At 49.0% G+C, this 26,623-nt stretch overlaps 1 protein-coding gene and 1 long non-coding RNA gene across 2 annotated transcripts in view; both read right to left on the bottom strand.

Annotated features, from left to right (window-relative positions):
• The window catches only part of SND1 (staphylococcal nuclease and tudor domain containing 1), a 411,141-nt gene that overhangs the window by 26,587 nt on the left and 357,931 nt on the right, over positions 1–26,623 (bottom strand). The window lies entirely within an intron of this gene.
• Positions 17,783–26,623, bottom strand: part of LOC122674900 — a 31,976-nt gene continuing 23,135 nt past the window's right edge. Inside the window, exon 4 of the long non-coding RNA XR_006335077.1 lies at positions 17,783–17,794. This is a non-coding gene — a long non-coding RNA (uncharacterized LOC122674900). The remainder of the gene's footprint in view (positions 17,795–26,623) is intronic.

Raw genomic sequence — 26,623 nt, 5'->3', positions numbered from 1 at the left:
CTCAAGTGGGTCACTTAACCTCTCTGGGTCTAAGTTTTCTCCTATTTGTTAAATGGGCATCATAATGGCAGTTACCTCAAAGGGTTTTATTAAAGAATAAATGAATTGACCCAAATCAAACGCTTAAGAGGAGTTTGGCATATAGGACATTCTCAATAGATGTTGTCACTTCACAAAGAAACCCAACAAACAAATTGGATCACTTTTTCCTTTGCCAAAATCCTTTCCTTAATTCTCTGCTAAAGTTCAAATTCCTCAGCACTGTAGAGGATCAATTCCTTATAAAACTGGGTTGTTGCTGGTCTCACCTTCCAGCTCGAGTCATGCCAAACCACCTCCGGCTTCACACAGGTGCTTTGTCCCAGGCTCTGGGCAGGCCTCTCCCCCTGGCTAGAAGACTTCTTCCTACTGCTACATCAGTGAGCTCCAGCTCAACTCATCCACCAAGCGTCTACACACTCGGACCACACCTTTATATACTTAATGCTTTTCCTCACAGGACTTTGTCCACACCAATATTAACTGTAGCATCATTGTGGGCATTTATTAATGGTTTGTTGTTGTCCAGTTTCTCAGACATGTCTCTTTGCGACCGCAGGCTCCTCTGTCCATGGTACACAGTAGGCACACAACAGATATCCTAGCTTCTCCACGTCACTGGCAGAAGGGAAGTTCCTGGGACTGAAAAGTTCCCCTGTCTTTGGAGAAGTCCACTGGCACCCAACTGATGGGAAAAGGCCTGTTTCGAGAACCCCTCTAAGGACACACAGCATTTGTTCCCACAGTGCATCCACTCACAGAGGAGCTCAAACCGGCTTTAGGCCATGATGACTCAGAGGGACTGGACGTCACGAGCAGAAGGGGCTGCTTTGCACCTGCTCTGCCGGCACTGACTATAACGGGAGCGAGGCCGGGTGCCTCTCTCTATCTGGGTAGAAGCACAGGCAGGCAGCAGCTGTGTGTGCCTCCCCGGCCTCCTACACACCCCCGACTCCTGGCCTCCATCCCCGAGCAAGGCAGGGGTGAGAAGCCAAGCAGATGGAAGACAGCTAGAGGAGGAACTACAAGGACAGGACAGGGCGAGGTCCCAGGCCACTGTCGGGGGCTAAATCCTCCAAGCCAGGGGCTGGGTGGGCTGGTGGGCCGTGGTAGGCTGAGGGAAAGTCTGAGCACAGGGCTGAGAAACCCTCAAGGTCTCCAGCCCTCCTAGGAGAGCAGGGATACTCCCGAGGAAAGTCAACGGCAGTTGGAATGGAGGAACTTGGGGTGTGGATGGGAAGCCAACGCCTCATTCAGCCACGTCAGAGCCGTCAGAACTGGGCTGGGCTGGGACAGGAGTGTGTGCGCTGATGGAAGGGGACACGGGGCTTCTCCTCTTTCATCATCACCTGGTCTCTAGGCAACGGGGCCACAGACACCAATCCCTTTTGCCAGAAGAAGGCACCACACAGAAGGACCTGAACAGACAGAAATTCCACACTGGCAGCTAAGGACCAGGCAGTTTACTCATTCCATTGAACTCAATATAAGAAACGGCAAACAATCTCACAGAAATACAGAATGCCCATCCTTCCTGATGAATGTCAGATCCAGGGCATGAAAGGACAGCTGGAGGCACTGTCCCCAGAGGAAGATGCCCTGCCCCGCACCCCGCTTCCTTTCCTCCTCATGTTTCCCTCACCATCCAGCTGGCTCAGAAGGTACCCCATCTCCTGTGGGCTCCTTTCAGGCAGTCCCTCAACCCTGGAGTCACCGTATCCTTCCTTAAATCCATCCTGCCTTCACCTGCCAGTCACGAAGCCTGGCCTGGCCTGCTGAGCCTGCCAGGCAGCACATCATGTGTGTGCTGTGTGCGACCACCCAGGTAGGGGCCAGCAGCCCTGCTGACCTGCACCCCTGGATGGGCCTCAGAGAAAGAGCCCTGTCCTCTCTCCCCACTAAGGAGCTGCTCTCTCAGGCCCAGTAGAGACGAGATCTGGGCATTTTGGAGCACCCTGCCGACGTCTGATGCACATTCACAAACTCTGTTCAAATCTCTTGTAACTTTATGGTCAGTAAATCTGGCCGTTACCTCTTGTAACATAGAAATAACACCCCATGCGATGCTGTAGACCCCAGCACCTGCAGTCTTTGGGTCCTGGCAGTGCCGGTGCAAGAGGGCTGTTCTGTTGTCTGCGCACCCCGCTGTCACGTGGGGAAGCTGAATTACTGCTTTGTAGGACTGGGAGGGCTTGTGATCTCTCTGTCCAGTCAGTAATGCAAAGAAAAGCCCATGAGTATAAGCTCCCCATTATAAGGTGTGGGTGCATACAGCTGCAGACTGGGATAAACGCAGCCCGCCAGAGCCCAGATCTGCCCGGTTAATGACCCTGCTCCCTGCCCTCTTCTGTGGGGTGAGGCTGAGCTTCCTCACTGCGAATGATGACTTAAAAATGGCATGGCTTACACCGTCAGAGTGGAGCTTTCATAGGCCCTAAGCCCTTCTGAACTCCCCGGGCAGGGCTGGGGTTGGCATCTAGAGTCTGCTGGGTTATGGTCTGTAGCCAGGCCCCAGTTGCCTCTGCTCAAAGGCAGGCTGGGAGTGACCAGCACGGGCGGTCTAAGTACTCTGACCCTTCTGCTCCTCCACATTGGGACCACAGTCCTTCTCCACTGGCACAGCCTCGTGATGCTGTTCTGGGCCTTGTAATCAACTCCGGCAAGTTTCCTAAGCCACAAGAGTGAGATCGGATGCAAGAGAGCATGAAATATGAGCGATAGGAAAGGACAATATGTAGGATGGGTCAGCAGCTTGTTGACATGACTTTCTGTCCTCTTCATGGGAGCCAGGGTCCCATTAATCACAATTATTTCTCTCTCTCCCATTTCAACCAAATGTCCCCAGTACAACTCAGCTTAACGAGGTCCCAGGAGCTAGTAGGTAGCCTCCCAGAGCTACCATTTGCCCAGGCTGATGGTGCCCTGTTCTGGGGCAGGGAGGAGCCATCCTGCGTCCCCCTCAGCGGGGCCATGGCAGCCTCATTCGCCCCGATCCACCTCCCAGTCTGGCCAGACTAAGCAGAATTCCACTGATAACTGCTCTCTGCTCTATGTGGGGAGCGCTCCTCCAAGACAGCTGTGTTCTGAAGTGGAGACAGAAGAAAACCTTTACTCTCTCCAGCTAAGATTTCCCAGAAGTCGCAATTAAGGTTTTAAAGAGAATGTCTGACTCGGAGAAGCACAGTGAGCCTGACCTTTGCCTAAGCCTAACTGCCTGCTGAAGGCTGCTCTGATGGAGGTCAGGCTACTGCTGCCAGCGTGGTTTCTCCCACTGTGGACGGACTTTCCGCCGCAGCGCCCTCAGAAAAAACCTTCACGGCTCCTGCCCTGCCACTCAGTGTAAATACCATTTAAGAATCTGATTTCTTTTAAAGCTATTTGTAGGTGCTCTCAATGGCCCACTGCTCCTGAGCTGCCACCTGGAGCCAGTGGGTAGGGAAACGGAGAGGGGGAAGGTCAGGAGAAGCAGAAAGGAAGGGGAAGACCAGCTCTATCCTCTGTCTTAATCCTGTTCTCACAGGGATGCCTCAGGGAGGCTGGAGAGAAAAAGGAGGCTAGGAGGAGATTCTGAGCAGCTCGTACCTTCTTAGTGAGTATATGAGCCAGAGCTCACACCCCATCTCCCAACCTCATGGCCTCTAACTTCCTGCCAAGGACCGGCGGCCCTGACCCAGCTGATCTGCCTGCTGCGTGAGCTGCCTGACCCCACCTGGCCTCCCGTAGCCCTGCCTGTCCCTGAGGCCACGACTCTGCATCACAGCCAGAAAAGCAGCAACCTCTGAGCAGCCAAGGGAGGCGCAGAGCGGTAGAGCCCACTCAGAGAGACGTCAGCTCAATTCCCAGGACAGGAATGCTAAGGCAACCTGCTTCGGGAAGTCTCTGCATACAGTAAAGGGGTGACCTCACACCACTTCTGTGCTCCAGGAAGTCTGCCCTGATTGACTCCTCCTAACAAAGAACTCCATCTGAGTGCCTTCGGGCTTCCCTGGTGGCTCAGATGGTAGAGAATCCACCTATAAAGCAGGAGAACCTGGGTTTGATCGCTGGGTTGGGAAGATCCCCTGAAGAAGGGCATGTCTACCCACTCCAGCATTCCTGCCTGAAGAATCCCATGGAGAGAGGAGCCTGGTGGGCTCCAGCAACAGTCCATGGGGTCACAAAAAGTCGGACATGACTGAGCAACTAACACTTTCACTTTTGATCTGTCCTGAATCAACCGCTCGACTCATCAAGCCATGAGCTTTTGCACTATGGTCTCTGAAAGAGGCTGTAGGCCTGTTACCTTTCAACTGACCCCCAGTTCCCACAGCCTGTCCTGAGCAGCAGGATTCCAGACAGTGCTGGAAGGTGTTTGACGGAGGAGAATCTGTTGTTTCTGGCGGCACTTTCTACATGGCCATATCCTGGTTGCTGTGGGAGCTTCCCTCACAAAGACAGCTTCCAGGCCAGGCAGCAGAAAATACAGGTTTAAGCTCTAATGGGGTACAAGGTACCCTGCAAGGGGAGGTCACTGTGTTTCAGCCTTGCATCTCTGGACAGATCCAGTGGGGCTGGAGAAGGACTAGGGCTGCCCAGTTGAGCTGATTAAAGAGATGACAAAGTCCGGAAGTGATCAGGATTCTTCAAAATGTGAAAACAAACAAATGCTGAAGGAACCGAAATGGATAACAAACATTAAGGATGTGTAAAGAGACTTAGGAATTATTGTCATCAACCGATCAAGAAATAGTTATTTGGAATCTCCTAAATAGAAAAGCACTGTATTAGAGTCAAAAGCACTGCAGTAGATCCAAATGGAGGGAAAAAAAAATAACTTCTGTCTTCAAGGAACTTAAGTGGAGAAGACACAGTGAAGCCACATCACAGCAACTCAAGACAGAGTGCCACATGGCCATCCAGCCGTAGCACAGACAACAGGTACTGGAGGAGTTCAGAAAAGCCAGCTCTGGAGGGCTGGAGAGTCAGGACATTCTCCTTGGAGGGGAGGGTCTGGGCATTAAAGGATGGGAGGTGCATCACAGGTAAGGACAGGGCAAACACCTGCTAGTGTGTGAACTGACTTGGGCCACACTTATGGAAATAACGGGTGACTGGTAGTGGAGGAGCCAGAAGGAGGGTAGAATTTCAGAATAGAAAGGGACGCTGAAGTTAGTGGAGGTGCAAGCAGATATTAAGAGGGGAGAGAGAAGGGATGATGGAGAGAGCAGAGGCCACGAAGAGGTACACACCGCCCAGGAGAAGAGCTCACGAGGGTGACTTGGAGGGAGAGGCCAACCCTCCTGACACACAGGTCTAGGACAGCTAAGTCAGGAGTGGATGCTGTACATTCTCAGGGAGGCAGAAAGGAAAGCAAAGCAAAGACAAGAACCTAAAGAGGATGCACAAAACCCCATCACAGTCTTGATGGCTGGGAGGCAAGAAGAAGAAAAATGAGACGGAGCGTCTCTTCATGGACCATGCTGACCGGAGCCGGAACGCACTGGGGAGACAGGATGCGTGAGGAGGGGACGAAAGCACATGTCCCAGCCCGGACCAGGCTTGGTCTGTTAGCCTGAGTGTTCATTCCTTCCCTGCAAGAGAGACAGCAAAACGCTCTGCGCCTAGTCCTGCCTTTACCCATCTGCCTGGATCCCAGCATTCTCTCCTGTTATAGGAGACCTCACCCACTGGCAGAACTGACCCGTGGTTACGAGTGAAGCTCTGGAGCCCAGACTACCTGGGTTCAAATTCAGCTTCTGCCATTTAGTAACCCTGGGTGAGTTATTTTAAGCCTCTGTTTTAGTTTCTCCAAACTGTAACCTGGGAGTAACAAAATGGAATAACTCATTCATAAGGTAAACGTGAGGTTCAAATGAAGCAGCACTCAGAATAACGTCCGATACACAGTAAACACTCAATAAATGTTGGCTCTTCCTATTGGGTCAAGAACTTGGAGTGAGAAGACAAACACTTTTTTTTCACTGCCCCGGGAGGCTTGTGGGATCTTAGTTCCCCAACCAGGCATGGAAATTGCACCCCTGCAGTGGAAGCATGGAGTCTTAACCACTGGACCGCCTGGGAAGCTCCCCAAAACACATTTTGATTGTATCCAGGTCACAGTGTGACCAAACTCTAGTTCTCTAAGGGAAAAATTAGGGGCCTTTGGCCAATATACATTCTAGCTTGGGCCAAGCCCTGGCAGGCCTTGTGTGACCCCTAGAGCCACATGGGGGCTTTCCTTTGAGATAGGAGGGGGTCTGGACTGCAGGTGCTGAGCCCAGCCTGGTGCCCTGGCAGATGCCCCCTTCAGCTGAACCAGCAAAGCCTTCAGACCTGATGGAAAATGTGGATTTGCTTCTCTAGGTTCATCTCCTACCACCTCCAATTCCTCTTCCACTTACTACTCGGACTCCTTGATTCAAGCAGACAATACTATGTGTTCCGTAAACAGACAAGGCAGTGTTGAGGCTCTGTACCCAGGCACACGCTGTCTGTGGCACAATTTCCATTTCCTAATTTCTACTCTTTCCTTCTTCTTAGTAACAAGCATCCTTTAAGTACAGGCTTACAGACTGTCCCTTCTCTCACTGGTCACACCACTGAGAATCAGCTGAGACTTCTGAGAGGGATTTCTAAGAAAGTAATCTGCTCTTGCTGGGCTTTCCCCCTTTCTCTTGGTGTCCTGTCAGGAAGGAAGATACGAATGCGTGGAGCTCCACGGCCACCACAGATCTCGGGAAAAGAATCCACGTGTTAAGGAGGGTGGAGCAGGGCGATGAAGGGGCCTGGATCCCTGCTGACACTGGGAGTTGCTGTACCTGTTCAGGACTGCCCATGTCTGGACTTTTTCTTTTTAACAAGAAAGAAGAAAACTTAGAAAGATGGTAAAGATAACCCTATATGTGAGACAGCAAAAGAGACACGATGTATAGAACAGTCTTTTGGACTCTGGGGGAGAGGGCCAGGGTGGGATGATTTGAGAGAATAGCACTGAAACATGTATATTATCGTATGTGAAATGGATCGCCTGTCCAGGTTCGATGCATGAGACAGGGTGCTCGGGGCAGGTGCACTGGGATGACCCTGAGGGATGGGATGGAGAGGGAGGTGGGAGGGGGGTTCAGGATGGGGAACACATGTACACCCATGGCGGATTCATGTCAATGTATGGCAAAACCACTACAATATTGTAAAGTAATTAGCCTCCAATTAAAATAAATAAATTTATTAAAAAAAAAAGAAGTAAACTTTAATCTTGTTTAAGCAAATGTGGTCTATATCAGCAATTGGCTGCAATTCCTAACTGATGCACTGGTCTCTTTCTCCGAAATTCATGTCCTTCTTCTACCCTCAGCTTGGCCGATGCCTACTTATCCTTAAAAAATCAGCCCAAGCAATACTCCTTTCCGGAATCCCTGGTTGTACTCTAAGAGAATCCTATGAGTTGCAGAGCACGTATCACCCTGTACTCAGTTGTTGAGCCCTTGAGCCTGCCAACTCCTTGATGGCAAAAAACACAGCTTACTTGACTTTGTGGTCCCAATTCCTAGCCCAGTGCCTGACACAGTGGAAAGTCAGTAGATGTTTAGTAAATGAATTAAATGAAAAGAAAATCCAGATGCCAATCACTGGCACTCATCTATTGATTTGTCTTGGCTTTTAAGGCTGTTTGATTCAAAGGACATAAGAGGAAGATTATTGAAGAGAAACAAGGCCTTTCTTTCCTTTATTACTGATCCAAATACAGTCCCTGCATATAGTATCTGGGGCAGAGGCTTGCTCTGAGGACCTGCCACATTATGGCTATACCTTTCCAGTTATTGCCCTGCACACAGGTTCTATCGGACAGTCAGGCTGCACAGGGGGTGGATCACACATGCCCCAGGCAAGAAGGGACTGCAGTTTCCATTTCTACATCTGAAGGAAAGGCCAATAGTTCCTTATTAGAGGGAAGAGGGAATTAATATTTATTGGGCAACTGCCGTGTGCCACACACTGAATTAGGTCGTGTGCCACACACTGAATTAGGTTCACAGTCGTGCCTGTTGCCTTAGTTAATCCTCACCACCTTTTTATGCAGTGGTTATTTTTAGTCTCACTTTTCTGATAAGGAAATGAAGGCTCAGAGAGGTTAAAGAAATTATCTAAGGTCATTTGGCAAGTACAGAAGACTGACTTGAACCCAGCTCTGCCTAAATGCAGAGCCCGGCTCTCGCCACTAACCAGTGGGCTGAACAGTCTCTGACCTCCAGGAGCGTGGCGCTCTCAGATGTCTAAGCGGTTTCTGGAGCCTTGACCCAGGGAGTGGGAGGCCCATTAGGGGCTGGGGGCGGGCGAGGAAGGCAGGATGAGAAAGGCCCGAAGTGGACTGGGGAGAGCAGGAATCCATCTTCCTGCTGGCCCTGTCTGCTCTGCTCTTGGGCTGAGGGGTGACGTGTCAGTAGAGAGAAAGAAAGTTGTTAAGAAAGCCAAGACGCCCCCGGCACAGATCTGCCCAAGCTCATCTTCCCAATGATCCCATGCTGAGCACTCCAGTCAGTAGTGTTCTGGGCTCATTACCCTCTGGGATTCGCTGCATCTCTCCTCTGTTGGTTGCTCAGCATGAGCCCAGCAGTGGGGAACTCATCACCACCTCCCCCATCGACTGGGAGAGCCATGGGCCGGGCGGAACCCACTCTCTTGGGCCTGCCTCTGGAGGTGGTCAGGCTAGAGTCCAGGAGGGTGCGGGTGGTGGAGAAGGTAAGATGAAGGACAGGGTTAGTCTGGCACACCTTCCTGCCCGACTGTCTCCCAAGCCCCCGACTGAATCTGCCTTTTTAGTCCTCTGACCGAAACAAAATCCTTCTGGCTTCCCCAACTGAAAACTAAGTTTATAATTGAAAAGCCCAGAGAATCTATTGCTGCAGAGATGAGGAAATTTAAAACTCATAACCATCCTGCAGGCCAACAGATCAGGCAGATATCCATCCTATTAGAATAACTCTCCACTGTAGATATCCATCTTATTAAAGTAAATGGTTAAGAAAGCCTGTCCCCACACCACAGAGACGCTGTGTATGGTTTTCTGCTCACCTTTCTGCATACATTCATCAGCCCATTTTGTCTCCTCGGCTGAAATCGGCCTCAGAATTACAAGCTGCCAAAAGGCAGCAGAAGTTTTAAATTAAGCATTCATGGGCGTAGGTGAGCTCGGGAAATGATGGTGGGTCGAGAGGCAGGCAGGGAAGATTTAGTGTCTCCTGTGTCGGGGAGAAGCTGAGACTCAGTAACCAGTTGGGATCTAGCCGGGGATGGGGGAGCCTGGGAGAAGTGGGTGAGGAAAGAGGGCTAAGGAGGAGGAATTTAAAAGCTCTCTGGTCAAAGGGCCAGACACGCTGCATGACAAAAGGAAAATTATTGGAGACTCTGAACCACTGCTGATGCCAACCTCCGTGCAAGGCATAAATATCTGCTGTGGAGAGCAGTGTATGTGTGAGGCAGGGACCTTGGGGGACAGCAGGCCAGGTGCTGGGGCCTCCCTCTGCTTCCCCTCAGGCATTTCTGGGTCCCTCGACTCCATCTCGTGCACCTAGTTCTGGGTTGCTGTGCATAGACGCTCCATCTTGTCCGACTCTTTTTTTTTAATTTTGAGTAATTTCTTTTTTTTTTACTTTAATAAGAAAGCTATTTACTCCTTAACTTTCATTCTCATATACTGTCCGACTCTTTGCGACCCCCTGGACTGACTGTAGCTCGCCAGGCTCCTCTGTCCATGGGGATTCTCCAGGCCAGAATACTGGGTTGCCATGCCCTCCTCCAAGGGATCTTCCCAACCCAGGGATTGAACCCAGGTCTCCCACACTGCAGGTGGATTCTTTACTACCTGAGCCACCAGGGGATCTTCTCAACCCAGGAATCAAACCAGGGTCTCCTGCATTGCAGGCAGGTTCTTTACTAGCTGAGCTACCAGGGAAGCCCCAGTTCTGGGTTACCAAGCACTTACACCCCACGTACGGGACAGCAGGGGCTATAATCTCAAGGTTTCTCTTGAGGTCAGTTTGTATGAGGAGGTAAAATCGCCTCTCTCCAGCCCCTGCCTTACTGCCCTGGAGTGGTCAGCGGAGCCTGAACCAGGATGCGCGTGTGTATATGCTGCTGCTATGACTGACCACGGCGGAGGTCACTCACTTGGCCCCAGAAAGGAGGCCCAGGGGGACTGCAGATGACTTACTGACAGCAGCCTTAATGGTGCTCAGTGGTGCAAGGAAGACAGGCAGCAGCCGGCCCAGCTCTCCGGGGGCCTGCCCCCTGCACCAGCCATTCCCATTACCTTGGTTTATTTTCTTTTATTGCAGAGCAGCTCCTGTGTGTGGGCAATAAAGCTCTGACTGCTGTACTCTCCAGGCCTGGGGTGGAGGAGTGCTTGGCTAGCTGAAGTAGAGCAGCTCCGGACGAGGAGGCCTGAGCTGGGGCTGATTCCCTTGGGTGTACCCCCAGGAGGGCAATACCCGAGCATCCTTCCTGAGTGGGAAAGGCCCTGGGAGGACCGGCAGCAGCAGGAGCCACTCAAACGCTGGCTTCTCCCTAGGCTCCCCTTCATCCAGGGTCCCCATCCTGTTGGCGGGCTTTGCAACCCTCCCCCTCTCCAAGCCCCTCATTTTTCTCAGTCACTCTGTTCCATCCTCTTGCTCCTGGGCAAACCTCCTTCCACTGCCATTCAGACATCCCACTTCTGTCTTCTGAACAATTTCCTGCTCCATAGTCTTCTAGCTACTGGGAAAAAAAAAATATATATATATATATATACACATATATATATATATATACACACACACACACACACACATATATATATATATATATATTGCCTTCTAAAGTGACTGACTTCCTGCAACCACTTCCTTTGACATTTGTGAGTCATTCAGACCCCTGATGGGAGGGCAGGCAAGGGGGAAAGTGCCCTGGGACGGAGGTGGGGAGCAGGGTAGAGTTCTTCACTTAAGGGCCAGCAGCCCTGGGAAATGGAAGTGCTGGAGTGGCAGGGGCTACAGAGGGTCTTTTTGAAGTTTCAGGTACTGGCTTGTACAGGCTTAGGGAGGGCAGAGAGAAGCTGCTAGCTAGCTTCCTGCCAGGACACAGGGTGACAGTGCAGCCCCACGTGGTTTACAAACACAGAACCTTTGCTAAAACTTGTCCTTAACACTTTGAAAGCCTTAAAACCCCATAACTGCCTCTCTAATGAGAGCTTTTAAGGAGACCCTTCCCCACCAGTTGTCTACAACTCTGCTCAAAACACATCTGCAACATTTTCAGTCCAATCCATTTGATTTATGCCCTATTTTTATGTCAATCAGTTCAAAGTAACTGTGGGTCAATTCTGTATGCATTAGACCTGTGCTGCCCAGACAGCAGCCACCAGCTCTAAATGGAAGTTCCTAAAGGGTAGGGGCTGGGATTGGTCTCTTCACATCATTTCACTGACTATAAATCTCCTGCCCCAGGGGACCCATTGTTGTAACTCTGAAGTCCCAGGGGAATGGGAAAGTCCCCAAAGTGGGGTGGGATATAAGACTGGCATTCCAGGCACAGCTCATCAGGCCAGGCTTTGGACAAGGAGATGGATTTCGTCTGATTTCCCTTGACGGACGAGTGGTGTTCAGCAAACAGCCAGGCGTGCGGCTGTCACTCTGATGCCGAGCTCTGACAGGCATCGATCAGGCTGCAGTGTGAGCATGCAGACACATACACAGACCTCGTCAACATCTCAGCTTGGAAGACAGTTCTGTCTGGAGCCAGGATGGCCACACCCCCCTTGGGGGATGCTGCTGCAGAGCAGACTATACCAATGAGGGAGAGGAGGCAGAATGGAGCCTCCTCAAAATGCCCATTCTTGGGTGGGAAGACAAGCAAAAAGGGGCACTAGGTGAAGGCTGGTATAAATGGCCAAGCAAGGCAAAAGCAGGAGAGAGGGTAAGCTGACACTCCTAGTCTCCGCCCCTGCTCCCATGCCCAGCAGCCCCCCTGTATCTGATGCTGCACTTAGCCCACGGAAATTACAGAACACCCCATTTGAACCAAAGGTCATCTCAGTCTCCTCCCCTATCCAGACATCTTCCTCACGCTCCTAGGAAATGGTCTGCTTCTAGCAAAATATTCCCTAACAGGGAACTCTCTAAAAAGAGTCCATTCCACTATTTAGAAGTTGTCTTTCAAATTCAACCTGTATTTCCTCTTATTTGGAGTCTGGAGCAATTTGGAACAAGTCTGATCCCTTTTTCTTATTTACCTGTGGGTAGTTTTGGGAAAGCTACCTGAGCCCAAACACCTCTCAGCTCTGAAGGCTGCTCTGAGAAGTAGGTGAGAAAAGACTCAGGTGTGAGTGACTAGCATGGTGTGTAGCAAGCCCCCCAAAAGTGTCTGCTCCCTGCATGTGACAGCCATTCATATTATTAACATTTATTCTGTTTCTTCATTTCTATTACTCCCTGCACCTGGATCCCACCCACCCTCTATACCACCTGGTCTCTTCCTAGGAATGCTCCTCAACTTAATAAAAAATGCTCTTAAAAACTGAACACAGAATCCCAGAAGTTGCGTAAACACATCCAAATAATCACCTTGTTTGATTTACACTGTTCTCTATTGCAGCCATTTTTATCAATCATTTCACACTGTTGTTAGTACACGGTTTGTAGTAAACAAAATGCCCTGGGGTAGTTTGCAAATGAACTGCGATCAAGATAGGTCACCTTCATCTTGTAATTGTGTAACTGATTTTTTTTTTCCCTTTGATCTTAAAAAAGCACTCTGTATTTGTTACAACTGGTAAATTACATTTCACCTTGTAAGTTGCAGCCCATCTTTCTCCATACTTGTAAGAAATTTTGAACCTTGATTTTCTGTCCTAGCAGAACACAATCTTGTGCATCTCAAATGTGGTAAGTCAGCCTGCAGGGCTTTCCCCTAAATCTCAGGAAGGGCAGACAGACCCAGGAGAAGAAACTGAAACTTGCACTGTGGCTCCAAGATGCTCCGTAAGTGAGGATTTGGTGAATCCACTTGGGCTTTCCAGGTGGCCCACTGGTAAAGAATCTGTCTGCAACGCAGGAGGCGTGGTTTCGGTCCCTGGGTCAGAAAGATTACCTGGAGAAGGAAATGGCAACCTACTCCAGCATTCTTGCCTGGAGAATTCCATGGACTGAGGAGCCTGGTGAGCTACAGTCTGCCATGGGGTTGCAAAGAGTCAGACACGACTGCGTGACTGAGCATGCACGTACAAATACGGCTGAGAAGGAGAACCCTGTGGTGGGAGCCTGTGGGAAGCCCTGGAGGCACAGCACAGCAGGCAGAAGCAGGGAAGGACCAGGTCTGAACACCACCCTCTGGGAGCTTTCCTATTGCAGCTTTCAGGTGAGTGAAGCTCCTGCCTCTTACATGGACCCAGAGGTGGATCTGGGGTACAAGTCTACACTAAAAATGCAGATGAGGCAGAGAAGAGCTTAGAAACATCTCAGCAATGATGCTCTTCCTCATCTCGGGAGGGCTGACTTGGCTCTGTCCCCTCCCAGGGCCCCTCATATCGGCAGCTCTGCCTATCTTCTTGGAACACTGGTTCTCTCAGATAATTATAGGAACTCTCTGGGGAGGGCTGGCTGGGTCACAGGTAGATGGCTGTGGGAATGCAGAAAAGGAACTTGGCAGCAGCACAGAAAGTGGATTTGCAGGCGACATGATGAATGGAAGAGGGACTTGGGCCCAAAGACCATGGGGAAATGGTGTGAAAGAGGACCAAAAAAAAAAAAAAAAAATTGAGCCAGGAACTGGAGGCTGAAATAGATTTTTGTTCAAAGTCTGTTCCCATGGCATCTGAGGGGCACGTGGGACTCTCCCAGAGTCCAGCTCCCTGAATGTTACATGGCTATAAGGTCCTGTTTCTGGATGGTTTGGTAGCAATGATCTCCTTGCTATGATGAAGTAACTGAACTGCTCAAGTCAGTGAATGAGAAACTTGCAGAGGCCTTTTCTCCATGTGACGGTGGCTTATGGGGGTGGGGGGTGGGGGTGGAAGATGGTGAGGTGTGGGGAATCTCATTCGACTTTTCTCTTCAGGATCTGCTGGATCACTCTGACTCAATCTGTCTAAACATGATATAAAAATGTCTTTTTAAAGATGGTCAGAGAACAGTGGTTTTTGCAAACATTGTCTGTTTCCTTAGGGGCATTCAAATAGAAGAACCCTCCACATACAGAAAAGAGGAAAGAGAGAAAGAAAAGAGTGAAAACTGGATAAACATCTCTTTCTGTTCATGCCTGTCTCACATGTGCATGCACACTAGCTCTTGATTCAGCCTTCTCTTGGAGATGGGCTGGGACCAACCATGTGGTACCCGAGGCTATCTATCTGGGATAGAGGTGTCCCTGAGGTTAATCCTTCTGGAAAATACAGAATGCAGTGCTCTCTGGCAAGCCTTTCCTATGTGTGTGTTTACCGTGGCCTCCCTGGTTTTAGTAAAGCTTTCTTTCAATGACCCTAAGACACCGGCCCAGAATCTCTTTCACCTTCACGTCACCTGCAGAGAAGCACTGTTTCCCTGACTGATTCTCTTCCTTCCTGCACTCCAGGGCTCTCGGGTGACTTTCCTCTTATAACTCTGCTTACTAATATCACCCCAATTTTATGGAAGAGCAAACTAAAGGTTGACGAGTTAAGTGCTTCTCTGTAAGGCCATGCAGCTAGTATATGACCGGGCTGGAATTCAAAAGTGGACCTCTGATTCCTAAGTCCTCATTGCCAACAATCACACCATCCTGTTGTACTAACATGGTGGCAGACGGGAAGCTCTGGGCTTCTGGTCTTTAGAGTGAGTCGAGAGGAAGAGGGTGCTTGGAACCATGTGGACCCAAGAGGGAATGGAAGGAAGAGGGGAACTGATGGGCCTTGTGTCAGGATGGCAACTGAAGAGAAACCTGTCCTCCTTGGAAGGCCTTGGAGGAACAGGGGAGCTTGGGGAAGTGAGTAGCTGTGAGAGGAAGGGCCAGGGTGAGGGCTGGAGACGAAAGGCCGGAGCAGCCGGGTCTTGTTTCTTTTATCCAGAGCGGAAAGAGAAAACCTTCTGGGGGATGAGGCACAGGGACAGATCAGTCACTGAGCCCTCCACGGTGCCAGGAAACTCTGACCTGGAGGGGAAGATGGAATGAAAAGCTCTGGGGCTTGAAATGATTCTGGATCTGCTGGTGTTAGGGCAGCAGAGAAAAAGGGGTAAAGAGGAAAGACGGGAAGGCACAGACTCACAAAGAAAGGTTTCCGGCCCCAACTCTACCCCCAGGAAGGACTGTGCCATGGAAATCCCTGAAGCTGCCTGGAAGCTCTGCTTTGCGGTGCGGTTAACCTTTTCTCCAAGGTCTCTGGTGGACAGAAAGACGGACATACAAGAACCTGCGTGGAGAGCTGGAAGGACTGCAAACCAGAGTGCATCCTGACTATCGGGCCAAGCCAGTCGGCAGAGGGGACACGCCTCAGAGTGGCGAATACTGTACATGGAGAATGAAAGATCACTTACAACAGCAGAGATGATCCACTTACTTCCTCGAACAACTTCCTGTTCTTGCCCCCACAGGGCTGCCCTGGTGGCTCAGTGGTAAAGAATCTGCCTGCCAACGCAGAAGACTCAGGTTCGATCCTTGGGTTGGAAAGATCCTCTGGAGGAGGAAATGGCAATCCACTCCTATATTCTTGCCTGGGAAATCCCAAGGGCAGAGGAGCCTGGCGAGCCACAGTTCATGGGGTTGCAAAAGAGTCAGACAAGACTTATTGACTAAACAACAACAACTTGCACCCCAAACCCAAAATCGGTCCCGGAAGCTCTCTCCTCCAGCCACACAGAGGGACAGGCCAGCCCCTGGGAGCTGTTTTAGTCGGTGACACCTTCTCTCCTTCCCTCCATTCCCGAGGCTGTTACCAAATAGCCTGTGCGTTTCCCCAGTTCATCCCACTCTTTCCAATCAGCGCTAATTGAACCACTTAACTCAAAGACAATAACATTTGCCGTTTCAAACCGTTAAGAAAAGTGTCTTGGTTGAGACGTTCTGTAGAAGGCCTACTCCAGGGATGTCAGTGCAGGCTCTCACACAAACATGCCCACAAGGCACACTCAGCGTGTAAACACGCACACGACTAACGGTTCCAGGAAAAAGGCTGTAAAAGCATGGTCAGCAAGTGTCAGCCTGTCCTTCACCACGGGGTTGCCTGAATTATTAAAAAAAAAAAAATCACTGCTGGTTCTAACTCAGGGCTGGGAAATTGCAGCTGTGGTCTCATCCTGGTGCACCCAGAGCTTCTGCTGCCTGTGTTCTCCGAGGTCCGGAGACGAACAGGAAAGAAGAGAAGCGCAGCCCCCAGGCCCCACCACACTTGACAGCTAGAATCTTTCCAGGGGAGGTAAGAGAGGAGGAGATGGAAGGCGTGCTCTCCCCAAACCCTCTGGGGTGGGGGTCTCCTCCTCATCTCTCATCATAAACAGGCCCACCAGCAACCCCATCACATTAAGGAGAGGTGGATGGGGGCACAGAGGTTGACATGACATGAAAAAGCATCCTCTCTTTCAGCTTCAAGACCAGCCCTGGAAGGCCCCAGGAATGAGAGAGGGCTCGGGAGAAGCAGCACTGCAGGCAAGGGCGAGGGCCTGGAGATATGCCAGGAAGAGAGAGGACCAGAGCAACAGGGGAAAAGGGTCAAACAAGACCCGCAAGGAAAGCGGAAGGAGAGGGGGAGGAGAGGGTAGAGGAGGGGAGGGTGGGAGAGTGACCCCAGACCTGCTTCCACACTGTGAGTGGACGGAGGACAGTGTGCTTTTACAGACTTAAAGACTGAATGAAAGTAGGGACTTCCCTGGTGCTCCAGTGGTGAAGACTCCACGTTCCCAAAGCAGGGGGCCCAGGTTCGATCCCTGGTCAGGGAACTAGATCCCACACGCTGCAGCTAAAAGTTCGAGTGCTGCAACTAAAGATTCCATATGCCACAACCAAGACCTGGCGCAGCCGAATAAATGTCATAAGTAAATGTTAAAAAAAAAAGTGAAAATAGCTCAGGGTAGGGGTTTCTCATTTCATCTCTGCCGCTAGCTATATGACTTTATGGTAAATCACTTAACTTCACTGGGTTTGTGATTTCATCTGGGTGTGAGGGGTGGGATTAGACTTCTGAGCTTCCTTCCAGCTCTCAAACACTCCCATTCCAACTCTTGGCTCTGCACCCAAAGTTGCACACCCACTTCAATCCCCTTGGTGTGTTCCTCGCCTGCTGGGACCAGGGCCAAAACGATTCTGGTGCAAGCCCTTGCCTTCTGATTTTAGGGCTCTGCTCCCCTATTTGTTTCTCTCTGAGCTCTGGGGCTCTGCCAAGAGGGGTTGTCTCTTCTGCCACTAGATTCCAAAACTGATGTCTTCCCTGCTCAAGTCCCACTGAGTAACATCAAGCCTCATCAATTCACCGGTAGTTGATGGGTCCCCAAGAACAGATGAGATGCTGCCAGAAAGGAGACAGGCAAATTCTAGTCTGACCTTTAAAAAGGGACAAAAGCATGGAGCAAAGAAAAGGAAAGATGGTGAAGTCCATGAACTTGCAGGTAAGAGAGCTTTAAGTCTGTCCTGGACCAAGTCCCAGAAGCAGTGGTTGAAATGCAGTTTGTGAGTTCTTAGAAAGAAGTGATTATTAAGAGATGACATGTCCATGAAAACTAAGTCAGGCTTAACCTCATTCCCTTTGCAGGTAGAGTCACTCAGCTGTAAAATGAAGCGTCTATCATCACCCTGCTTTTTCCATGGGACTGAATTATTTTAGGTGGGGCAGTGACAGGACGCGGAATGATGATCACAAACTGAGTTAAGGAAGCAGTTCTGGTTTACTGCTAACCTGCCTTTAGCATCTCTAAGAAAAACAGAGTGGACTTCAGGCTCAGAGCCTCGCAGGCAAGGAGGATTTAGCCAGAATTCACTAACACTCATCTGCAGTCTCTGTATTCATTTTTAAAATTTCCTTTCATTTACGATAAGTGATGTGCTTCCATTTTAAAAAGTTCCTTTTAAAATAGTTTCAGAAAGAACAGGGTGATTTAAAGAAAAATATGAAGGAGATAAGAGTATAGAGGATATCTGGACTTGGCAATGGCACATAGATGGTATAATGGACACCTGAAGTTCGGGAGATCCGGCTGTAAATTAAATGCAGCTGGCCAACAGCAGGGCTGGAACCACTTGGTGGCACTTCGGCTGCCTGAGTCTACAGGCACCGGCTGTGGGAAGGTCTGATGGCTGCCACTCAATAGCCATTTCCCCTTCTCCCTGCTGGCAAGTCTCTGCCCTTTTTCCCTGGGATTTCTGCATGTGACTCAGGAAAACACAAACTGATCTAACTTATTTTTTGTGCCCTGGGACTTGCTGACAGTTGAGGGAAACCTATGCACTTCCTCATAGAATAGTATTTTTGGATACATTAATTAAAACACATAGGATTACAAAGGAAATCAATTACACTGAAAGTTATTACAATATTAAAACAAAACAAAACAAAACCCACCCACGTCAGGATTTAGTCAATATATGTACTTCTTCATTAACACACCAAATAACAAGATTGAGGAGTAGGTCTGACATCTAAAATCTCAAGGCAGTGATAAGAGTCAACACAATGTTGAAATTCCTGCAACTACTGCAACATGATATAAAATTACTTGTGATTTCCATTGATGATAAAATCATAGGTACGCTAGTTTTACTATGATTTTTGGCTTACATTCACTTTCAAAGGACATGTTAACTTTGAGTTAGAGGTTAATAAAAAGAGATAATTTTCTCCCATCCAAATTCATGGACCCTTTGAGTACCTGATCTTAGTCCATAACTGGGGCTGGGGAGCAGAGTTCTCTTTCCTGGTCCCACAGTTTAGTACTGTTGTCCAAATCTGGACAGCGAGATAGGAGAGGAAGTCAGGTGAAAGGCATGTGGGGAAGGACTTCTTTGCTTTTAAAAAGAGATGCAGAAATAAGACACTGCTGCTTCTCCTGACTTTGGAGATTGGTGTGTGGGCATGCCATAGCCTGGCGCCATGGCAACCATCTTGCAGCCAAGAAAGAACTGTGGTCACGCTGAGGGAATGGCTCAACAGAGAAGAGGAAAAGAACTAAGGTACCTGAGGCTGACCTGGGGCCACATCTCAGTTAAACTAACCCACCCTGGAACTACCCTACTTTGGGACTGACCTTCTTCTATGTGAGGTCGGTCTCCAGCATAGATGGTCTATTACTTGCAGCATGAGACACCTATAGCCTAAAGTGACCTATGTGCCTTTCCCATAGTGAATGTGTCTTCTTTAATCTCCACAACAAAACTAGCACTCCCTAACGTTTCTGAGTCACAGGAGTTGTTCTGTGTCCCAAACCCATTTCTGTCATTCCCCCCCCCACCCCCAGTGTCTCAGGGTGCTCAATGTACAATTGAAGAGTTGCCATCTAATGAGAACTGACAAGGTGGAGGCCATAGGAATGGCTGATGTCAGGAAAGCTCTTGGTAAAGGGTGCCACCCACAGCATCGGTTCAGAGCTCTATTCCGGTGCAACAACTGGGGTGGGGAAGAGGAGGAGGAGTCAGGGTGAGGACAAGTCAGTCTAGAAAAGAGGACACAAGTGGAGTAGGAAAGCAAGATATGAAGAGAATATCTAGGTTTCCAGATTCATAACTGGTTCTGTTCAAATATCAGGACTGACACCACACCAATTCTCTACATGAGATCCCTTTTCTTTTTTCCCTTTTCCCCCATCAGTCCATCTCTGCCTCTAGCTTCCAATCTATCGAGGTACACATTTCTCAATGCACAGCCACAAATCTGATAGAAAGCTTGCAGAAGACATCAGACAGACTGTATAATCTCTGCTAATCCTGTAATCAGAAGCTAAACCCAGGACACAAGTGGATTTGCAAAGTAAGGCTTTTAGAAACTCAAATGGCATTAGCAGGCCACAAGACCAATGTATGCAGTGACTGAGTGAGACCCATCAATCCAGAAGCAGATTCGTTCCTTCTACTCCATGTGAGCCCTGGGGAAAAAGAAAGGAAGGACTGAAGGGAAATGGGCTGTTATACCTGAGGACGACAGCAAGGCCATCCCAAGTTCCTTGTCGAAGGTTCTCTTAAATGGTAAGTTCGGGTGTAGGAGTGAGAGGAGGAATGAGAGGTGGGGGAGGTTAGGAGCAAGGGAAGATCAGCCCATCCCTTATTCTAAACCCCTTTTATTATCTTCTTTGGGAGAAAAACAACAAATGATTCCAGCAAGGCGAGAACTGGGAAGGCGTACAAAAACAAGCACGTTGTACATGCACAGGGCCCATGCAGAATATTCCTTGGTAACCAGCTTCCAAGTCACTGGTTTCAGAGTCTCTGCTCACACCTGACCTGGTCTAGGGGACAAAGGTCTCTGAAACAGGCAGGGCTGTATTTGTCCACAGAGTTTGTCTCATCGGGAGCCTGCCTGTCCCTTGGTGGATGGGGCCTGAACAAATCTTTCTGTGCCACCCATCAGGGCCACACAGCTCCTTGACGGCGCTGTGTGGAGAAGTGATTAACACACCAACCACAAGTGCCACAGGTCCTGGTGAGGTGGAGGGGCCCTGGAGATGGGAGGTGGCCTGGGAAAAACTTCCCTTCAGCCAAATGGAAATACTTCACTGGTTTTTTTGTCCACGAATCCCCATGTGACAGCACTGAGTCTGTGGGTGGGTCACTGTGTGGGGCCACATCCCCGTTTCTTTTGGGGACCAAACATTCCCAAGGATAAGCTGAGCTGGGGCCAGTGAAGGAGACCCCACTCTGTTAGCTTTGGTCCCTGACACAGCCCCTCTCAGGTTCACAGCCCTTCCTAGAGGTTTTTTAAAGAAACAGATTTTAAAAGTTGTCTGGTTACACGGTCCTATTTAACGGGCACCCTTCAGAAGAGCTGCTAAGTTTAGTATAAATACAATGTTTAGAACAAGTACAATTATTTCAGCGGGCTAATATGGGGAAACCATGTGTTTTGACATTTTTGTCTAAACAGTTGACCATCAGGCCCTTGAGCAGTATCTTAAAAACAAGACAAAGCGGTTTCTAACCCTGGCACAGGTGGAACCAGAATGAGAAACCCAGGGACACTGAAATATGGGGAGATAGGCGCACCTCTGAGATGGGCCACACGATGGGCCAAAGCTCAGCCACCTTTCGGCTTCTCTCACAAACTAACGCAGCCTAACAGAGATATATGTGTCAGACCCCTCCCAGAGACTGAGAAACCCCCAGCCCTCTGGCGCCAGTACCACTGTCCTCCAGGCTCCCATGTGAGTCTTAAGAAAAATCCCTCAACACCTACTGAACTCTTCTCCTTCCTAGAAAACAGTATTTAACAAGAATGGTCTTATTGACCGAAGCAAGCAAGTGAAGGTTACGTGTTTAGAAAACTCATTAATAACAAATACCATTCTTAAAGAGACAGACTCAGATGGAGAGGAGCTGGCAGGAAGCCCATCCCTTAGGCTGCTCTGAACATGGGGAAGGCTTGCGGATGGTGGTGCTGAAGGCCAGAGGCTGGCCTGGGCTCCGATCAGAGCAGGAGTTCCTCTTAGTCTCAATTTGATAAAGACGTTTACCCAGTAGCTCCCGGGGGTACAGGGCAGAGGGTCTCATTTCTGTCCTTTTACAGACAGTGGGAGCAAAAGACTGCTTTAATCGGTTAGGAAGTCAGAAGGCTCAGGCCAACAGAGGGTCTTGCCCTCTGTTGGGCAGGGCCCCACTAGAGTGGAGTGTTGGACACAGGCCCCATCTTCTTCTCGGAGGTTTCCGCTAGAGGGAAGAATTAGAATGCCCCAGCCTTGTTGGTTGGTTGGTCTTTTCATATTCCTCTCTCTCTTTTTCACTTACTGGCTCGTGTGCACACATGGCCTTGAATGGATCCCACGGACTGGCACTGGGAGGCAGACTGTCAGATGCCAGGACAGGAAGGACGGAGATGAAGCTGCCCTGTGTGCCTGGGATCCCAAGACGGTCTCCCCTTGGGGAGTGACCCTCACGGGCTCGGAGCCAGTTCCACAGCACCACCGAGTCACTAGGCCAGAGAGGCCAGTTGAGGGGGGGTGGAGCAGGAAGGGTGTCCAGCCCAGAGACCGCTCACTTACACAAAGAATCCTTTCAGAGTTATTGGCTGGCAGGGCTCCTCTCAGACTTTTTTTTTTAAGGGCTTGTGCACTGAATACAAATCAAGCGGCTTCACTGGGCTATCACACAAACTGGCCCCAGACACCAAGACAGTGATACAGAATGGGGGCTCTTCTAGCCGGGTGGCTGGCGTCCAGGCATCACGGTAGGAGACGCCCAGATCCCCGGCTGGTGGTCCCACAGAAGCGGGGCTTCAGCACCTCTTATCAGAGGCAGAGCCATTTCAGTCTGGTGTCCTTCAGAAAAATAGTTTCAAGCAGACCAACACGACAGGTTCCCAAGAGCATGCTGCTTAGCATTCCTGGCTGGTAGCGAGGAAAAACTGAAAAGACAGCGATTCTTGGCCAAGGTGCGGGGGTGGAGGGTGGGTAGCGTTCTGGGGTAAAGGAGAATGAGGCGGTCCTGTTACCCTTGTGTAAAAACAAACAAATCTACCTATCCGTTGTGGCCAAATTCAGAACTGTGTGTGAGAGAGGCCAGACGTGAAACACAGAGAGACAGTATGGCTAGGATGGGCAGATGAACCAACCAACAAACGGGGGAATTCTTCCCTCCCCATCTGCTAGAAGAGCTAAAGGGCCTAGCTTCCCTTACTTCACATTCACTCACCCCTAGTTCCTCTAGATGTAAAGGTGATTTCCACTGGAAGCATGTGCAGTCAGAACTGCATCTACAACCACAGATTAAGAGCCGGCTGGGGGCTGGGGAGATCTCACTCCTGAACAGGCTCATGCAATGAAAAAGGAAGGTGGCCTCCAGGAACCTGGGTGTCAGCCAACCCACCCATCGGTCGTTCCATGACTCATGGGGAAGCCAGTGGTGTGGGCTCCAGGCGAGGCTTCTAAGGGTAAGAGCCTGGCCTTTGGCTGACAGAGGGGGTAGGCTGAGGATGGTCACAACAGCCACCGAGAGACAAAATTCAAGCCCGTATTTTCATTCTCATTTGGGATCCTCCAAGTCTCCCTCAGAAGCTCCTTAGATGAGACAAATGAACCCACCTCACCAGACCAGTACGGGATGATGAACCGAGGCCACACCAGCCACAAGGGAGAGAACCCGAGCTATAGCTGAAGCTGACAGCGTAAAACTGAAAACAATTAATGAGTTGCGTGAGGCAGCTTGATGGCCAAAAAATGCTGATCCACAAAGAAACTAAAGAACAGATCAAGAAGCCTGGCAGAGAGAAGGCAGTGCCAACTTGGCGCTACGCTATGAACGGGGCGGGGGATTAAAATGGCTGGGAGGCCATGAGGCACCTACAAGACGCAGCAGAAAAGGACAACAGGTTGCAAGCCAAACTGAACAGATTAAAAACACAGAAAATGTTCCAAAGTGAGTATGTTTCTTAAATTCAGTCAGAAATGTTCGAGGGTAAGTATAGAAAAGTGTGTTCCGATCTTGTTCACTCTCTCTAAACTATAAGGTATCCTCTGAAGCAGGAAGCTGCTTGCTCCACAAGGGGCCCTAGAATATTCCTTGGAGAACAGACCTAAGCCATGTGACTGTTCTTTAAACAAATCCTGTGACATACCCATGGTCAAGGAAAATGAAGTCACAACATGAGAAGAATCATCTTTCCTCAAGGGGAAAGGGACAGAAAGTCAATAGCAAAGCTGAAGAAGGACCCAGGTGGCCAAGCTCCCAGTCAGACTCTCCACACAGCTGTCTGCTCCCCTCTCCACACCCCCCCACAGTGTTTTAAATTAAGAGTCTGTGGATGGAATTATTTGTTCTTTAGCCACGCAAAATCTGGGGACTGACAGCTCATAGAGATAAGGACCCTGGGAAGAACCTCTGGGCTCCTCTCGTGGCCCAGTCAGGGGCCCACTGACTGCTCTGGCGCTCAGTGGGATATTTATAGCTGCCTTTAAATTTACCCGACTCTCCATAAAGCGAGGTAATGGGGCGCCCTTTACTGCTGCTCGTGGTGATTGTCCTAACATTCTTTAATTAGCAAAAAGCGTTGGCACAGCCACTTTCAAAGCATTTGATCTTACGGTCCTGGTGTTCCCTATTTCAGGCCCAACAGCCCTCACTCCCTTTGGAGAAAATGCACTTTAGCAAATTTGAAAATGACAGGCACATGCGTCCACCAGCACAAAGAAGCGTATTTGTGTACCTACACTCACGCTTCTGCTCACGCTTCACATACCCACAACTGCCAAGAGCCCGTGAGCCTCGATGATGCTTCCATAAAACTCCTGCTCATCAGTCATCAAGGGGCTATGAATTTTAAAAACTGAGGGCTGGTGAAACCTTAAGGTCATTAGGATCTTCCTTAAACTTCCCATTATTAAAACAAACAAACAAACAAAAACTGGTCGTTTCACACCTATCTTTTCAAAGAATTATGGAGGAGGGTTAGGGTTTCTGATACACCATTAGAGAGGCCTGAACTCCTATTCACCAGGGCCAAAAAATAGTCCTCTTCCTTCTGAAATAATTAATTCCCCACTATGATCGAGGTGTTGGGAACAAGATGGAGAAGTTCTCTGCTTTTGTGGCATGTGCAAGTAAACAAGATAATTTCAGATAATGGTATATCAAATAAGAGAGTAAAATCCAGGGATGTGACTATGATTGGTGGGGCTCCTAAAGTAGTCTAAAGACAGGGTAGTCATGGAAAGTCTCAAGAGACCTGCTCAAGAAGAAGCTGACCACCTGAAGATGTGGGGGAACATTCCAGACAGAACAGAACAGTTATATTTGTGTATAACTGCAGGCATGGGCTCTTGGTAAGGATCCAATTTGTGCTGGAGATACCTGAAAAGCCATTTGCTCCTAACTCTCCCTCCTAAAGGGGAGAACCAGCTCAGAGTATTCCAAAAGAAACAAGAGCAGCACAGCTGAAGGGCAGGGGTCGAACAGAAAGATGATGAAACGTGAGAGCGCGGAAACAGCCGAGGCACAGTGGCTGAGGGCCTGTGATCCACGGCGCACCGTTCGTGTGTGTGTACGTTTGTGGCATGTGTGTCTCCCTCTTTTTTGTTTCTGGCCCACGTGGCATGCGGGATCTTAGTTCACTGACCAGGAATTGAATCCAAGGCCCCTGCATGGGGAGTGAGGAGTCGTAACCACTGGACCGCCAGGGAAGTCCCTTGGTTTTTATTTGAGTTATGAGGGGGAAGAACACTGGAGCATTCCAAGCAAATCAGAAACATAATCTGATAGTGTCACAGAGATTGTTTAGGTGGCTGCAGAGAATAGACTTAGAGGGAAAGAGGGAAAAATCTATGTCTTGAACACTTTAACTTCTAGTTTTGAGTAAATATTCTGTGATATAAAATGTTGACATAAGAGGAAGCTGGGTGAAGACCACAACCTATAATTTGAGTATGTTTAACCTGTCTCTAAGTCTAAAATTATCTCAAAACTGTTAAAAACAAACAGTGTAATACACCTGATATCTTAAATGAAGAACTGAAAGGCCTAAATTAGAGGTAATACCAAAAGCAGAGAGGAAAAAATGAAAGGAAAAAAAAAGGATTCTCTCAGAACTGATAGTGGTTACAAATATTTCCCTTCTATACTAGTTTCCTTATTTTTAATGCTACTACTACTACTATTACTATTAGCTAAGACTGATGGATTTTCCTTACTTGATTCTGGTTAGATAATACCACAAAATTAAGTACATTTGTCAATCCCACTATACACATGCAGAATCTGAAGCTTAAAGAAGTGACTCATATACACAGCATATACAAAGTGGACAAACAGAACCATGATTTGAACCCAGGTTTCTCTGATTCCAGAATACTTTCATAACCTCCACTACAGTAAAACACCCAGCAGTATGTATGCATGCATACATGCATTTATTCATTCACTCCCTCTCTCTCCCTTTTTCATTTAACATATTTTCTAGGACTCAGTTGGGGGAAATAAAGTGTTTGGGCTTTCACCAACCAAAACATGAATAAATTGAAAATTTATAAAACCATTGTGTATTTGTGTGTAACTGCAGGCATGGACTCTTGGTTAAGGATCCAATTTGTGCTGGAGATACTTGAAATGCCATTTACTCATAACTCTCACTCCCACATCTGCATTTACATCTGCTGGGCTCTGATCTTTAGGTTTTTCTTAAACTTCCAATGAGTGTGAAACTCAACATTTCTGTGACTTAGCCACAGTTGAGCCAAATTTTGTAGCAGTGCCAAGTGGTAACTTCTAATACTACTGGTAAATGCTTAGATGTTCTAAGATCTTTGGGATAAAAACCAATAGGCCATATAAAGAGTGAGAAAAGTATTACAAAGAGGAATCAAGGCAGATTTCGTGAGTTTCTCTGGTCTACCTGCCCCCTCCTCTTGGTCCACATGATAATTCCTGTTGCACTAAGGGAATCTGCTCCCTTTCCAATGGGAAGCCCAGTGGCTACATCACC

This window comes from Cervus elaphus, chromosome 18, assembly GCF_910594005.1.
Source record: "Cervus elaphus chromosome 18, mCerEla1.1, whole genome shotgun sequence".
Taxonomy (NCBI): domain Eukaryota; kingdom Metazoa; phylum Chordata; class Mammalia; order Artiodactyla; family Cervidae; genus Cervus; species Cervus elaphus.
The sequence above is the reverse complement of the archived record's forward strand: the minus strand, read 5'-3'. Positions and strand labels throughout refer to the sequence as shown.